The sequence below is a fragment of the Orbicella faveolata genome, unplaced genomic scaffold, assembly GCF_042242905.1.
Source record: "Orbicella faveolata isolate gen_17 unplaced genomic scaffold, um_ofav_v1 contig_24, whole genome shotgun sequence".
In the NCBI taxonomy this organism is placed as follows: Eukaryota; Metazoa; Cnidaria; class Anthozoa; order Scleractinia; family Merulinidae; genus Orbicella; species Orbicella faveolata.
In genome coordinates, this window is record NW_028301552.1 from 31,086,373 (window position 1) to 31,102,500 (window position 16,128).

At 38.3% G+C, this 16,128-nt stretch overlaps 1 long non-coding RNA gene and 1 pseudogene across 2 annotated transcripts; both read left to right on the forward strand.

Moving 5' to 3' along the window:
* The first annotated feature begins 1,427 nt into the window (after positions 1 to 1,427).
* Positions 1,428 to 9,122, forward strand: LOC110064958 (uncharacterized). 2 transcript variants are annotated; one of them, XR_016208054.1, is made up of 5 exons: positions 1,428 to 1,704; positions 6,376 to 6,512; positions 7,130 to 7,258; positions 7,430 to 7,555; positions 8,948 to 9,122. It is a non-coding gene; the product is annotated as an uncharacterized LOC110064958 (long non-coding RNA). The 2 variants fall into 2 exon arrangements; XR_016208055.1 differs by lacking the exon at positions 1,428 to 1,704 and adding an exon at positions 4,261 to 4,279.
* Positions 9,123 to 13,553: 4,431 nt separating this feature from the next.
* Positions 13,554 to 16,128, forward strand: part of LOC149111304 (uncharacterized) — a 3,537-nt pseudogene continuing 962 nt past the window's right edge.

Consider the following 16,128-nt stretch of genomic DNA (forward strand, 5'->3'; position numbering starts at 1 on the left):
GGACACAATATAAGGACTTACCTAAATGTATGTCTAAGAGTTTGACTGATAACTCTAGCACATAATACCGCACAGACCTGAGACTCGCATAAGTAGATTATTATCATTAAACACTTTTCTCTTTCTTATTTTCTTACAGGTTTTTATGGGACAGGTGTAATTTTTTTTTTTTTCCTCAGAAACTAACGTTTGCTTCAGTCATTTAGAAACCTGTTAACTGCTTAGTTTCTCGCACCGATTAATGCGACATAGGACAGTCATTACAGGAATTACACAACGTTAGACCTTGTTAGTTCATGACGACAGACATATACTTAAATCGTAGTAACAAGAATTTCGCAATTTGCAATTTTGAATTGTTTATGGATTAGATAAGCTTAGTCTGGCAATCCCTGAAACTTTTCTTTTTTGGCAGTGATAATGATAGACAAGTTTTGTACATTGCTTTTACCGTGTATAAGTTGTATTATGATAAAAAATAATCGACTTTTATAACTTATTCGTTAATTTCCTAGCTCCAGTGGAAAGCAAGTTATGCAATTGCTTCGCACCCCCCATGTAACTCTTCCGGACATCCGTCTGTAGCTGTCTACCTGCCTTCAATGTCTGCGAGATAAATGAATAAAGCCGTCCTTTTTACTTTTTCTTGCTATACTAAACATTGTCAACTTTATTTTATTTTTTTGTTTGGCTTTATTCACTGTCATGCAGCATGTGCGTAGTTGTTTAAGGTTTTAACGAACTCATTACCTCGCACTGTCTCTATCTCCTTATCTCTTTATCTCTCTGGGTGTGGTCCCTATGTCCACTTTTAACGCTCTTACACGCAACATTAGCGGCAACTGTGAACAAAAGAATAGCTTGGTTAAAATGTTTAATTTTCGAACATCTTCTACATAGTTTGATTGCCTCGTACACGAAAGATGCGCGGCAATCTAGCATGGCAACTTAAAAAAAAAAACTTTGGCGACGAAGCTCCCGGTGGCTGAAACTTAATCGTCTTCTTCGAAAACATCAATTTTAATTAATCAAAATTAAAGCACATTTCATGTAAATTTACCCCTGAATTGGCCTCAATTGGCTATTGGAAGAAATTTTTTTTTGTCATTTACTAGTATTGAGTATACCTGCAATATACTAGTAAACGAATCGGGCGAAAAAGTCCATTTCTTTTCTGCCAGTTTGTCATTTACTAGTATTGAATATACATCTAATATACTAGTAAAACAATCGGGCGAAAAAGCCCATTTCTTTTCTGCCAGTCTGTCGTTTACTAGTATTGATAATACATGAAATACACTAGTAAACAAATCGGGCGAAAAACTGCATTTCCTTTTTTGCAAGTTTTAATTTCCTAGTATAGGATTGAATTATCTTTTTGCAGTTAATAAAATTGTCACTGTTAAAGTTTTTTGCACATATTTTTTTTTTTATTGGTACTAGTAAAGCTTTTTAAAAACTTTGCAAATATCTGATTACCCTTGGTCGCCAAAACGGGGGTCATGGTCCCAGGCGTTCCATGCGTAGACCATGGAAACTGGGGACGAGAAACGCGACATTGCTCGCTCTTCGAGACAGGATGCGGTGTTTTGCGAAGAAAGCTTTGGCAAGAATCGCGCCTTATACATTCATCTCACATACAAAGATGTCGATCGTTTTCAGAAAGGGTCGGTCCACGAATTATATTGCTTGAAAGCCAGCCAGGTAAGCAAAGTTCACGCTCGAAACGTTCTTGTGAGATAACAACTGAGCCGATTGCGGTATGAGTTCAATCTACGAAACCACTGGTAAAAAATAGGCAGGCAATGACGGTATATGGCTACTGCTGTTATTATTTAGAACATTGCAGTAAAACAAATCATACTGCACTAAAACGAGCTAAATACGAAAACGTTTTTGGACTCGTAGCTCATTAAAAACATGCCGACTTGTTTCTTGCACCGCGCCAAATATGTCGATCTCCAAAGTTGTACAGGTAAGACTTTCGGTAACTGAATTAAATATCTTACCTCTAATTAGTTGGCTTTCTAGTAGGGTGCAGGAAAAAAAAAAATAATAACGTGTGAATTTGGAGGCACATTGTGCGGGAGAATTAAACCTTCGATTATGCGGGAAATTGTGCGGGATTATTGACGAACCAACGTTCTTGCCAAGTCCTAAGGAAAATCTGCATTGACGATAGTTTAGCCAGTTATTTCACTAGTAGTTCAAATATATTTAGCAGTCTTAGCAATCGCCAATTCTTTTAGAAAACTGTGTCTGACTGTATAAGAAAATCATGTTGCGTGACATGAACTAGACGAGCATGAAAGCAAAATAAATAGCAAAAGAGAATGCCGCATCTTCCCTTATAAATGAGAGTCCTTTTTAAAAATACTCCTGCCTTGATTCAATAAAAATATGTAGCTTGAATATTTCTTCACAAACTGCGTTAAGGATCGCAAATTCTTCGAACTTATCCGCAAAATACACAACTTGAGTTTACGCAAATTATGTACAATGCAATTTGAGCCTGGTCACAGGACTGTTGTTTTCGCGAAGGAGTTTATTATGATTCGTTTTGGCTCTCTCGAAAGGGATTATTCGCTCTCCAAAGGAGATATGACTCTTGAAAAGGGGTTAAGATCGCAACACGGCAAAGATGTTTAGCTACACAATTTACTCGGATCGCCACGACCAGCAAACAAACTTCGTACAATTTCTGCTAGCATGTACAAAAAAATCACCATAAGTTGTAAAAAGACCTCGAAAATTCTATGCAAACAACTTCTCCATCAATGCGTAGGCAGCTGTGCTTCATTCTTGAACCAAAATGTTTTAAACTCACAACTTGCGATAGGATGAGGAGGATACTCAACGAAGCAACTTGAATAGTAAATTTCTAAGCGGAACTCTTGTGCTAAAATATCCTGATTCTTTAATTTGCTTTTATTGTGTCCAATACGCATTTTCTTAAAGTACGATTTGATACTGTGGTACGAAGCCCGAGTAAACGCTCTTAGAGCGTCTAGTTGTTATTATTATCTCGCAGAACATCCAAGAAGGGGAGCTTGTGCTTTTCTTCCCTATGCATGGTAAACTTAATGTTAGGGTGCTGGTTGTTGAGGTAATCATAGAAAGATAAAGCACCCTGTTCGGTATTAAACGAAAGAAGGGTATCATCAACGTATCTTAGGTAAACTCGATACCCAGGTTCTATTGCTCTAGCCAGTGTTTATCGTGGTGACGCATAAAAAGATAAGCTAATACTCTAATTTCAAGGTATATTACGAGAGAAAGACGGCTTTTGTGTTTCAGTTACTTAATGTTCATGAAATGGTCATAAATCGTAAATTCCTAGGAAAAGAATTCGCCAGCACCGAAAAAATATTGAAGTATTTCAATATTTCTTATTGTTGAAATACTAAACCAAAGACAGCCAAACATGCATAAATAGGTGTCAAATGGCCTTTTTTTTTTTCGGGGGTGCCTTTAACTTGAACTGAATAAATTATTTTGACGAACGATTTTGCTACAATCATTAATCACTCACCAAACCCAGCATGAGCAAAATCAGTGATTTAAGCTGTATCCCATCCTATCTGGTTTGATGCAAACCCCAATAAAGTTTATATTCTCTGAAAGCTTAAGAATTGTAGATTACGAAGGTATACTTACTATAATTCAAAAAAGTTAAGGTTTTCTGAATATAGCGCGCTATTTCCCAAAGTACAGAAGTTCACTAATTAAGTTCGTTTCCGGTCGGATTTCAACGGGAGGACGCGATCAACATCGCTATGTCTTCTTGACACCTTTCCCTAAACAACAGTTTCAGAAAATTTTGATCACTTGTCTGGTTTGTTTTTGGCACACAGTTAAACTTTGAGTTTTGATGAAATATGCTTTCTCGCCTTTAGAATAGTCATAACTTTCGAAAGAAGCAAAAAATAAAAATTCCCCGACACAGTTTTTTTTTTTGCCTGTTGATCAGGCAACATTCTCTCCAAATTTCAGGGGAAAACGTTGAAAACTCGCTGGAAACGAACTCAAAATGTGCTCTTCACTCACTGAAATTTTCGTTTCGAGATACGAAGGAAAATATACTTTGAGGTGTTGTTCCAGTTTAATGAGGTAATTACACAAAACGTGTGACAATAATGACGCTTTGATCGACAAAGTGAGGGCTCATTTTTACTTTAACAACAGAGCTCGTATCAATTACTAAGGAGTCTCAAATGTTACCTCCGGCGGGAAATATCCTTTGCAAGATCTGAATTCCAATGCTAGTGCGCCCATATTAGTAAGAAAATCATTTTCGCTATTGTTTCTTCTTTCGATTTTTAAAACGCCTTAGCTTAGAGATGTTGTAGACAACGAAAGAACCCACCCGTAAACAACTTGAAGGAAACCCACGAGATACCGATTAAGTTGAAATCTTTATTACTGTTACCGCTTCGGACGGCGAAAGCGCCAAGGAAGTAATGCTTAGAAAATGACAAACGTCTTCCTCGTCTAGTGCAAGCAACTTCTTCTCGTGCTCGCAGCAGGAACCTTTGCCGCTAGCAGCTAATCTGAGACCTTTTCCCCCGACTTTTTCCTCTATGGCGCTTTCCTCGAACCCGAAGGGTATCCGGTCACCTCGCCACTAGGGAATTTCGCCACCAACGAGCTCGCCACCACGAGAGGCCTCCTCGCCGTCAAACACCAAGAGAAAATTAAACTAGAGTAAAGTAGTCGAGGTATATTAGGTGTTCGAGCGACTACAATGTCAATCGACTCGTAAGTTTGTTACCTAATGTCTGTTTGCAAATTTCGATGTCAACATGTTGTCGGTGTCGTGATACGAGATGTGCTCCGTTGTCTAGCGAGAAACCAAAGCCTTCTAGAATTCAACTACATGTATATTTCTTTGAGAACTTACTGTGCTGTTATTGCTCCGTTGCTTCGCTGTTGCGTTTGCATTTAAGCTCACGTAAGTGTTTCATGAAAGGCTTCGGCTAAAAGATCAAACAAGTTCAACCTTACACAAGCTGTGTGAGTCACAAAACTAAACAAAGTAGAACGAATTTCAGTTTAATGTTATTAGATCGTTAGTAAATTGGTGGCGAGGAGACTTCGCTTGGTGGCGAGTTCGTTGGTGGCGAGACTTCCTGATGGCGAGGTGACCGGTAACTCGAACTTGCAAATGGACACGAACTTTTGCGTTTCTTCGACGACATATGTAAGCTTAAATCAACAATCTACAAACGGAGAACACCCAGACCAGCTCGTCGACTATACCAAACACAAACGTTTGCATGGTAATCGTTCATACGCGGTAATTGCAAGTTTACATTTACTTCTCGTGACAACCTGTTGACAGCTATCAATAAGAGACAAATAATGCAAAGAAACGTTTTTCGTTTGCAGCTTTGCATAGAATCAATCTTTATTCATAGGACTTTTCTTTAAATGAAACATCATAATAAGATCTATCTGAAAAAGCGAAAAACAATTTCTTTGAAAAATGGTCAATTTTGGGGTATACTGATACTTAAATTACAAGCAGCAAAAATATGGAATAGCGAATTTCATGCCTTGTATTTTGCTTTCAAAAACCAAACCATTGTAATATAGAAAGTGATTATTTTTGGTCGCCAATTATATTAGTGATTTCTTATTGTTTTGTGTGAAAATGTTTAATTACTGAACACAGGAAGGATGAATAGGCTAACACCTCAAATTGATGTCTTTCTAACGTCAGAATCTGCAAATAAAACTTATTAAATACCTTGGTGGAAGATAGGTTGTTACTTTGAAACGGAACTTACTGTCAAGTGATGTCTTGTTTTCCGAAGGCCAATTGGTTTATACCAGTTTTCAATTTATTGCAATCAGTCAACCGATTGTTAGTTTAAAACTGGCTAATACCACCAAACAATAGAGGACAACTGAGCACAATTTCGAGAGCATTTTACGTCTCGAGTATAATTACGAAAATTTCTGAACTGAAGCGATTATTCCCTTAGAAACACATGACAAACCTGCTTAGTCTACCCCAATTGGTAACCTTTTGTCTTCTTTTGTTTAAAATCGTGGTCTTTGATCGTAATTTTTGTGATCAGCATTAGCCTTAAACTTGACTTTGGGAACGCAAAAATGTTTGTTGTATTTCTGGTTGGTATTACGTTTCTTAAAATTTCCATTATCATGACGAATTTCTAGTTTTTCTCCCTCGGCGAAAATTTTTCATAACGTAAACATTTCGAGGTCCACCATAGACAAATGCAGCTGGGCATGCGCTCTTTCCAAGCTTTACAGGTGCAAGTAAGTCCCAGCAGTTGTGACACGAGCTTTAATAAAACCGTTTTACCAATATACAGCTGTCAGTTTAAAAGTTATTTTGTCCTTGTTTAGGACTTCTTAAAAGGAGGCAAAGCCACACAAAACGTTCAGTTCTCCACAGAGAGCTAGCCTGTAACGAAGGTTTCGCTTATCGCGGAATAGTGGCCGTTCGAAGGAAGATATCTAATTAAAGGGAAAACTCAAGCGCGGTAAGTTTTGTTGTTTGTAGATCTAAGGCATTTTTAGCGGCAAGGTGTTGATATGATATTTGCCTGCAATCCCATGCAACAGCCACAGGCAACTTGAAGAAATAGGTTCTTTTTTAAAGTCTTTCCTTTTCTTTTTCATAGAGCAAAAATTGGTTGCCAGGCTTAGCTTATTTTAGATGGGAATCAAACAATTTATTGGTAGGGTCAATATCTAAAACTCCGTGAAAACGTTTCGTTTTTGCTAGTGGTAAAACGTTAGGCCAGTAAGGGGCAACGCTTTTCTACAGACTAAATCAGGGAATAAATCATTGTGCGAGACCAATCAGCTCAATTCTTTTGGTGCCTTAGGCACATAACGCCATAAGGGCAAGATTTATAGGGAATAATTAAAGGCGCCGGCCAGCAGTCTTTGTCAGTGCTTGAAAAAAGTATTCAATACCTCGGTCTGATCCATGGTCATAACTTCCAAGTTCCAATGAAAGGTAAGGCATCAAACAGTGCTTCTATATGCACATGTACAGAAGTTCGCGAATTTTCTTTAGGTTAAGTCCTCAAGAATCAAATCAAGAATTATCTCCATTTGTTTTTCCCACCCAAGTCCTGTTTTTATGTTGTAGTCAAGAAAGCTATGGAGGCGAAGCTTTGTTTGATCCTGATGTTGATTATTTTGGGGACCCTTACCGTACAAGGAGCAAACCCTAGAAAGGAGAGGAAGAGCGCCTGGGAAGTGTTTGCCAGGCAACCTGGTGAGTTTACCTTTGATCCCGAGTGATGAAGATAGGCTGTTTTTCTCCGAATTTATTTTTTTAACTGAGTAGTGGACATGGAAATTTAAATGAAATACAATTCTTAGTTTGTGGGTTAGATCGACTCCTTAATTAACGGCTAACAAACGAACAATCTTTTCTTGTTTACAGAATGCTTTGCCAATGGTGGACACTGTACTGCTGTTCTGCCCTGCTTTGCGATAGGTTTTCATTACTGCCCGCAATACTTCTGTCGGGATCCCCGTTCACCGTATTGCTGCTGCAATCACTGAAAAGGTATGAATTTAGGGAATATATCAAAATGCCAATGAAGTTTATATGATTTTAACCACGTCAGTAAATTACCCAAACGGAAATATGACGCCAAAACTTCGCTTGATATTCAACAAAACTGCTCTGACCCTCCATCCCCGTATCCATTGTCTTTCGCTCTCACACTTCACAGTGAGTTATGTGAAGTTGTAAGAATACAAAAGTGGTACGAGGTAAGCTTAACAACATCGTCATTCTGGTGGCATAAAAAGACACAAGTAAATTTCTGGACGCAAGAATCAATGAATCAGTAAGATTCACAAGAAACTGTTTAAAATTCGGTGAACTGCACCGCTCAGTGATTTACGTACCGTCGCTGGGATGCTATGAGACCCAAAGCGAAGCATCCTCTTGAAATGAAGGGACATTTTGTTTTTAAAGATGATCCGTTACTATACCGATAATTGCTCGTTCACTCCGTTTGGCGTAATAATATACGTGTCCAACATTGTCGTGCGAAAGGGTACGAAAAATAAAGACCTGGCGGCTATTTTAAATAATGCAAATACTGATGCGAAAATAAGGCCGAATTTTAAATAGCCTGGTGCTTATGTTCCCACACAAATTGTTTGTCATGTGTATTAAGGACGTTCGCGCTGATTGTTTCTACGCATCCTTACTGCGCACGCAAATTCACACGCCACGTCATCCATGAGCGCGCGCGCTAAGTAATAAAATGAAAACTGATAGGACAGATGGCCATTGCTATAGCTTTTTCTGGATTTAACGATCTTTTACGTTCAGTGACCCCTATTTTTCTTTTGATGGATCATTTTCTCTACCGATTTTCTACGTTTAGCGAAAAAATTAAGAAAATCTATCGATTAGAAGTTTGAATTTTTTGCAAAATGTATCATCGAATTCCGTTCTATTTAGCTCTTCGTTTATCTGTGCGACGGTTTCAAATGCTCTTGAAGGGTTAAGTTTTGTGAAAACGTTGGTAACATTTAGAATTATTTACGCAACAGACCCACTTCTACAAAATATGACTAAGATCGTTTGTCTCCATTGACTCACCTTCGATATTTTTAACTATAAACCCCTGTAGACCATTCCAAATTACGTGCGCCAATTTTTTAAAATCAGGGTAGTTTTCCACACGTTTTATCTCTAAAACGAAGTCGGGGACCCCCAATTTCTGACACAAGTAACTCTTTATCTGACTGCAGTAAAAAATGTTTTAAAAAAATCTATCGACTGGAAAATTTTCGCGCGAACGTCCTTAAGACACCTGCGAAATCAGCATAATAAACTAAAGTATCCTGATCAACATTACGTGGATCCTCGGTAGAGTAGATTACATCACACTGGTGTATATAGCCTTGGATAATTACAAGCTCTTTTTTCTTTTTTCAGCAACTGATGTTGGCAATGGTGTCTCATCAATGGAATGACGGCTTTAACTTAGAAACAAAATCATTATAGTTGGTAAAATAAGGGCTAAAGAAGTGATCGAATAAATGTGGGTAATGAATAAATGCGGGTACTCTTAAAACGTTAACGTAAATAAAAGTTGAATCATTCAAGGACATTTCTTTTGCCTCCATCATTTATTAAAACAGTAGCAAGTGAAAAAGAAAAGTAAATCAAAGGGACGCGATGGGATTATTGGGACGTAACGTCATTGGCTTCTCTGAGCAAAATTATAAGCAAATTTGATAGCAGTAGGACATTATGTGAAAGTCGACAAAGTCAATTTAGACTTTCTGAAATGTTCGGATTTGTCCAAGTGCTAGTTCAAATCAGAAAGACCAATAACAAAACAGCATGGTGGAGAAGGACGTAACATTTACAGTTGACTCAAAGAAGAAGCAATAATTGTGGACGGAGACCGTAACAAAGGAGCATTTTGATGGGCGAGATAGTTCCCATGATACGAATTTTGCTATTTTAGAACAAATTTTTGCCGTCGAACGCGGTTAAACAAATAGAATTCAATAAATTGTACAAACACGTTCTATTCCTGCCGATGATTTTCCTTCACAAGAAAAACGGGATCGCCTCTGAGCTTAAGGTGACTTACTACGGTTTTTGCCGAGATTCAGAAGCGCGCGCTACGATTCCCTACCAGACATTTAAGAAATGGTAAGCGGGCAGCGTGCAATTGTATCGAGTTATGGATGCACGCGGAAGGTTCCTAAGCACGAAAGAAACGTAAGAGTCGCAGGAGGCAATAGCCGAGTGCGACTCTAGCTTCTTGAGTGCTTAGCAAACCTCCCAAATGCATCCATAACTCAGGAGGATCAGGAGAACGGTACAACAGCGGACCACTGAGGGAACAGCCACTCGCCGGAATAATGGAACAATAGGAGGATCGAAATGCACCAATCACAGCCGACCTTTGTGATATAAATGATACCGTGCAATCAGTCGACCTTATCGCCTGAAGAAGACTAGTAGTAAGCAGTCGAAACGTCGCGATCTACATCTCAAGTGACTACATCGTGAGACAAACGATAATACACTTTATTATTGCATCTACCACGATGAATAACAACAACCTTTCCCTCGATATTTTGTTTTACTTTTCAATCGCGATAGACTGGCAAATTCCTCGCAAGCGTGTGGCAAGAGGAGCTAGGAAGCTATGGAGTCCTGAAGCTCTGCTATATCTAAATATATCCAGCTAGTTCTCTGCTGTGTAATGGAAAAGCTGTTAATCTTCAACATACGTGAAATTTAAAATTGGGGTAATGTACAGCTCATGTAAAAGAAGCATCCGTCGAAACACAAACTGGTCAGCGATATATATAAGCTTAAAGGGGAACATACCTAAATTCGACACTGTCTTACTTCACTCAAACTGGAGCAGCTTACGACGAAAATACTTAAGAAAGGTTCCAACAGACTTAAACGCGTTGAGTTGTGGGCCAAAAACATGAAAAATTTCGGGAATTTTGGACGACATTTCCCCCGCGCGACATCCGCAAAAATCCTCGCAGCATGCACGCGCGTGTGCCACAGGCGATGGCGCAATTTGTTCTAAAAATAGAATTATTGTCCCATATCATGGGGGCAACCCCAATACTAGAAATGGCGCGCGCTTACTGTCTCCGTCCCCGATTATGGCTCCTACATTGAGACATTTAACATCCTCAGATGGAAGTATTTATTGAATCTCGTCCTGCTCAAGTGAAGTCAAAAACACGATCAACCGCGCGAAAATGTTCATTCAAAACTCTGAAAAAGCGACACGACAACAGTTTTGTGTGGGATTTCCCACACTTTGTCGACGCCAGCAATATTTATTTATTTATTTATTTCTCCACGAGAGCAAAGCGTTTGTCACGTGGTTTCTACTTGGAGTGTAGACTGAGTTCCACTGGCAAAAGGTTGAATGTTTTTGTGATTACTCTTAGCGGGTGTTGTTTCGTGGCGAATTTTGACTTGTTTTTGAGATTCGGAGGGAGTCGTAGGCCTGAAGTCTTAGTGTTTTTCGGGCACTCGGTGCCGTATTTATTGTTGACGCGCCATTTATTATAAGGTGGGTAAACATTCGCTTTCTGTATATGCGCGAAATTCTTGGATAAATAAGGAACAATCAGTCAATCATACGAAGTTCCAGTTCTCGGACAGAACTTTCTGCAATTACATATTTAAATTATGTCACATTGAAATTTCTTCGATCAGATGAAAATCCCGACAATTTCTGCGGAAATGAAATTCTAGTCATATGTTCTAGCAAACATTATACATGTCGCGCCGCGCAGTCTGCAACTGTCGGAAGAAAAGCAGCACAGAAACTGCCTCCAAGGATCGAAAGTCCCGATATTTTGTCTGAAGAGTACTTTTATGGGTCTTCGATTTGTAATAATACTCGATACCATAAGCTGTTGACGTGATGATGGTGCGAGCAGAGATAATTCGTACATTTTGATGATAAAAGTAAGCAAGTTGTTTTCTTTTTTCGTCGCTGAATTTTCTAAAAGAAATGGAAAACATGTTCTCCGTATTTCTATCGAGTTGTAGAAACACGAGTGGAATCAAAGTTTGTTGAACTCAAAAAAGCTGTGGAAACACTCGCTTTGTTGGCTTGTGTTCCCACAGCATTCCTCGTTCTCCCAAACTTCCACCCGTGTTTCTATAGCTCGATAGAAACACGGTACATGTTTTCTGTTTCTTAAATAGCTATCCAGGGGTGTTTGGTGTGTTGACAAAACAAAAGATTTATAAACACTCTGTTTCTAAGCATCATTTAAGCTAAACAGCAGGTTGAAAAACATCCACATAGTGATTTTCATCAACACGCAATCCTTGTTTAATATACCAACAGCAAGTGATAAACAGTTGACACCTTGATGTACCATTTCCTCGCTTTATCTTGTTATTTTCTATTTTGATATTCAGGTAACTGCCTGGCAAGTTTCATTAATCACCTATTGTGTCTTAATGTTTATTTTTGGAGTTAATTTTCGTCAACAGAAACATACTTTGCAAACTTTGAATATACTTTTTGTCATTTCCGTGACCGGGTCATTTTCGTGAAATTTTCGAATAGTGATTATTCGGTACAGTGCATGCCTTTAAAAAGTACTTGGGCTTTTGTTACAGGTCCCATACTAATTAAAATTTGATCGTTGCAATTAATTTCTGTTTGAAACTGGGTCAGTCAACCTAACTGAAATGTTTCATTGTTTATTGCGAAGCTGTAAAGTAAGACTGCAAAATTAAATTCTGTGGATTAAAGTCTAGTTGTTCGAGACCAGTGAAGAGTCATATCCACCCGGCGAACGATTTTACCCCCAAAAGAGCTGAAACAATAACTTATTTGCACAGATAAATAGTTTTGGTTGTATACTTTGTGTTATGCCAGACGTACCGGATCCAAAAAACCTTATGAGGCTAGAGTCCTGTATCCATACGTAAACGGGTCGGGTTCTTGTTAGAAGCTTATCGAGTGACATCGACTAGCCCCCATTTAAATTGAAGTATTTTGTTTCAAGTTTAGTTACTCTACAGCGTAATATCCTGTGTTACATTCTTGGCTTAACTCTCATATGCACTGCAAACAGCACAGCAAGACCTTGTTTAAAAACTAAGGCGGTTTTTCTTTTTGTTTTTAATTAAAGTCAAAATATATTGAAGTCAAACTCTGTATTGATGAGAAAAACACGTTTAAAAATTGATAAATGTTGTTAAGGCTACAAGCTGTGATGATCTATAGATTATGTGATACTCGAGACATATATATGAAGACGGTCTCTTCTAGAGGTGTTTTTCAAACCCGCAAGATAGCTTTTACAGCCGGCTTTTCAACACTGTTAACTGTGAACTCTCTAAGCGCATTGGCGGGTAAGTCATGATCATAAGTTAACTAACATTTGATATTCGAAGTTGTCAGAATCTTTTTGTTGCTCCCAAACGAATTCTGGTTTGTCACTTTCGAACTATTTACCGAGGCATGTTGCCTGTAGAAGATATTTTTTAAAAAAATAAAGCGAAGAATGACGTTTTAAAACTACAGAAGATGGGTTTACAAATGCACGATTAACTCTCCCAAAACTGAAAATAATTTTTCTTGTGTGTGTGTCAAAAATTATCACAAAAATAAATATTTTCCGTTTAGTACGACAAACGACAGCATGAAGAGTTTTTAAAATTCTTCGTAATATACTATGAATCTAAGACATTTTCTTCAACTAACCCACGAAAATCCCAGAGGAAAGGGTTGGAATTTTGAAAACAAGAATTATCCTGATACAAATAGAAGATAGCGTTGTGTGGTAAAAAGTATTGAAAAACGTCAGCTTCACCGCCGGTTTTCTGTCTTCGACGGAGAAATATTTTCGATAAAATAAAACGCTAAAAATTTGAATATATAGAGTAATTCGCATAAATCTAAAATAATTATTATCATTATCAATCCTGGTGACGGATCCGCCATATTTTTAAGAATTGTCATGCTAAATCTGTTAATAACTTATTATTTCCTCGTGTTCTATGTTGTTGTAGTGTATGTACTATGAGTGCCTTGTGTTTGCTGCGAGTGCTTGCTCTGGTTTTACACCTGACCCTACTCATTGCCATGGACAGCAATGTAATCTGTCAAAACTTCAAGTTTGTTGTCGACGAAGATGTTGTTTATAACCACATCCTTGAAGGTCACGGGTTTCGAAGATTGACAGTCTACAACGCCGCCCAGTGTCACGTGATGTGTAAAGATGACTGTTTCTGTGCATCCATAAATTATTTCCCTGTTTCCAAGGAAAATAACTGTGAACTAAACGATGTTAACAAAGAAATGGAGCCTGCAGCACTGAAATGGAAGCAAGGAGTTCATTATTATGATTTGGGGAGGAGCTACGCAGTGAAGGTGAGCTAAGTTATTGATTTGTTCATTCGTTCGTTCGTTCATTCGTTCGTTCATTCGTTCGGTCATTAATTCATTTTCTTGGATTTTAGCGAGCGATAAAAGCTAAGCTCAAGTTCCTGTACGATTGGTCTACCAAGAACGAACTGTTTATTCACCCTAAGAAAACTGAATATGCGATCTTTAGAACTGCTATGAAACGCAATCGGATTAACTCTGACAATCTTAGTGGTGTTTATATATTTAGGAGATCACGTTCTTAACTGTAGGCCTTTCTATAAGTATTTAGATGTCTACAGAGGTCAATCTCTATCTTTTAAGGAACATAATAAGGTATCTAGACAGTTTGGTCTGTTAATTAGGGTAAGAAACAGTCTCACGGTCCACGCAGCTGAAAGGATTTTTGAACTATGATACTTCTTAAGTTAGACTGTTTTGCGATTTTGTTTGGAACTGACAAGTTAGCATAATCGAGATATAATACATTGGAGCGGTTACAAACGAGAGATACTAGATTTATTTTATAGGAGAGCAGCCTTAGCCACGAGCATTTGTTACGACAATTAAGTTGGATGTCACTGTAAGGCAAGTTCTAGTGTGCATGTTTTAACTTCTGTATTTAAATGTGTCCACAACAATTCTCCAGATCTGTGCAAGGAGTATCTTGTCAAAATATCGCATAATTATTCTACTAGGCGTAATGGTTTCAACATTTTAGTTCTAAAAGTTTATACAGAAACTGCAAAGAAAGGCTGCTATTATTTTGGGGCGCACGTTTGCAATAATCTACCGACACGCATGAAGGAAACTCAATCTCTGTTTACTTTTAAAACAATGTTTAAGGACTTTTTCAGTGAAAGCTTTTAATATTTTTAGTATTTTTAATAATTGTATACAGTTTTTATCTTTTACTACAAATGTTGTATTCTTTTCAGGATTTTTATTGTTATTCATTTCTATTTTTAGTTGCCCAGGGCACCCTTTGATAACAGCATTTGCTAACAGGTTTACCCTGGCTAAATGTTCATATTAGTATTATCATTATTATTTTTATCATTATCATTATCATTATTATTATTATTATAAGTTATTATTATTTTTTTATTATTATTATTATTATTATTATTATTATTATTCGGCCGGTCGTTCTTCAAGGATTGCTTATTTCCTTTTATTTTGCAATAGGCTAGAGGCAAGTTCATCTCGGGAATACACCCCTGCGTGAACAGATGCTGTCAAGACAATCCATGCATCAACGGAGGACTATGTCAGGAGATTTGTGACCCTCACAGCCCACGGTTTAACTGTACCTGCCCCGACACGCACACAGGCTGGCGCTGTGACAAGATTAAACATCCAAGAACCTGCAAAGACATTGCAAAGGATGGATCGTCGACATCTGGAAAGTATCTCAGTTTTGATTCTGCAAACGAAGCGTTTTCCGTTTTGTGACATGGAATCAGAACCAGGATTTGTTTGGGCGTTGATACAATCGTTTTCCCTGGCTAATAAAGGCATGTTCGAAGAAAAAATGTTTGGCAAAGATTTTCCAGTGAACCATACAAAGAATAACGTGGATTGGAATTCGTATCGCTTGTCCCTAACTCAAATGGAATCCATTGCCAATCACTCAACACACTTCCGAGCAACCTGTAACTTCCCAACAGAGGGTCTGCAATATACCGACTACGCACGCGCCAAGTTGGAAGGTCACGACATATTTGGCGGCTGGAATGTTCAGTGTCGGCAATATGAGTACATAAACATCCGGGGAATTGAATGCTCTAACTGTACCGCTGGCACAAAACAGAAAACTAACAGTGCTTGGAGCATAAAGGGTTACCAGAGTAAACGGAAATGGGGCTGTGATTTCGATGGAAGTCCAGGGGCAATTAGTAATAACGAAAGAAGCTTTGGCTTTTATGGTGACGGAACAGTAAATGCTGATCACCGCTGTAGCTCTTCGCCAACAGCGACAACACAGCACTGGTTTGGAGCTAAGCATGAATGGTAAAGGACTATCACATTCAAATGTACAAAGTTAAGTCCACTCGCGTGACATAGACCACTGAGTCGAATCCTAACTTCATTTTGGAAGCCATCACTTGACTTGTAGGGGTGGCGAATGGTACCCAGAAAATCGTGGATCTCGGAAATTTTTGTTCCGATCTCGAAATCTCGGATGCTTTTGTGACGAGTCACGAAGTCTCGTTTTTCATGTGTTTCT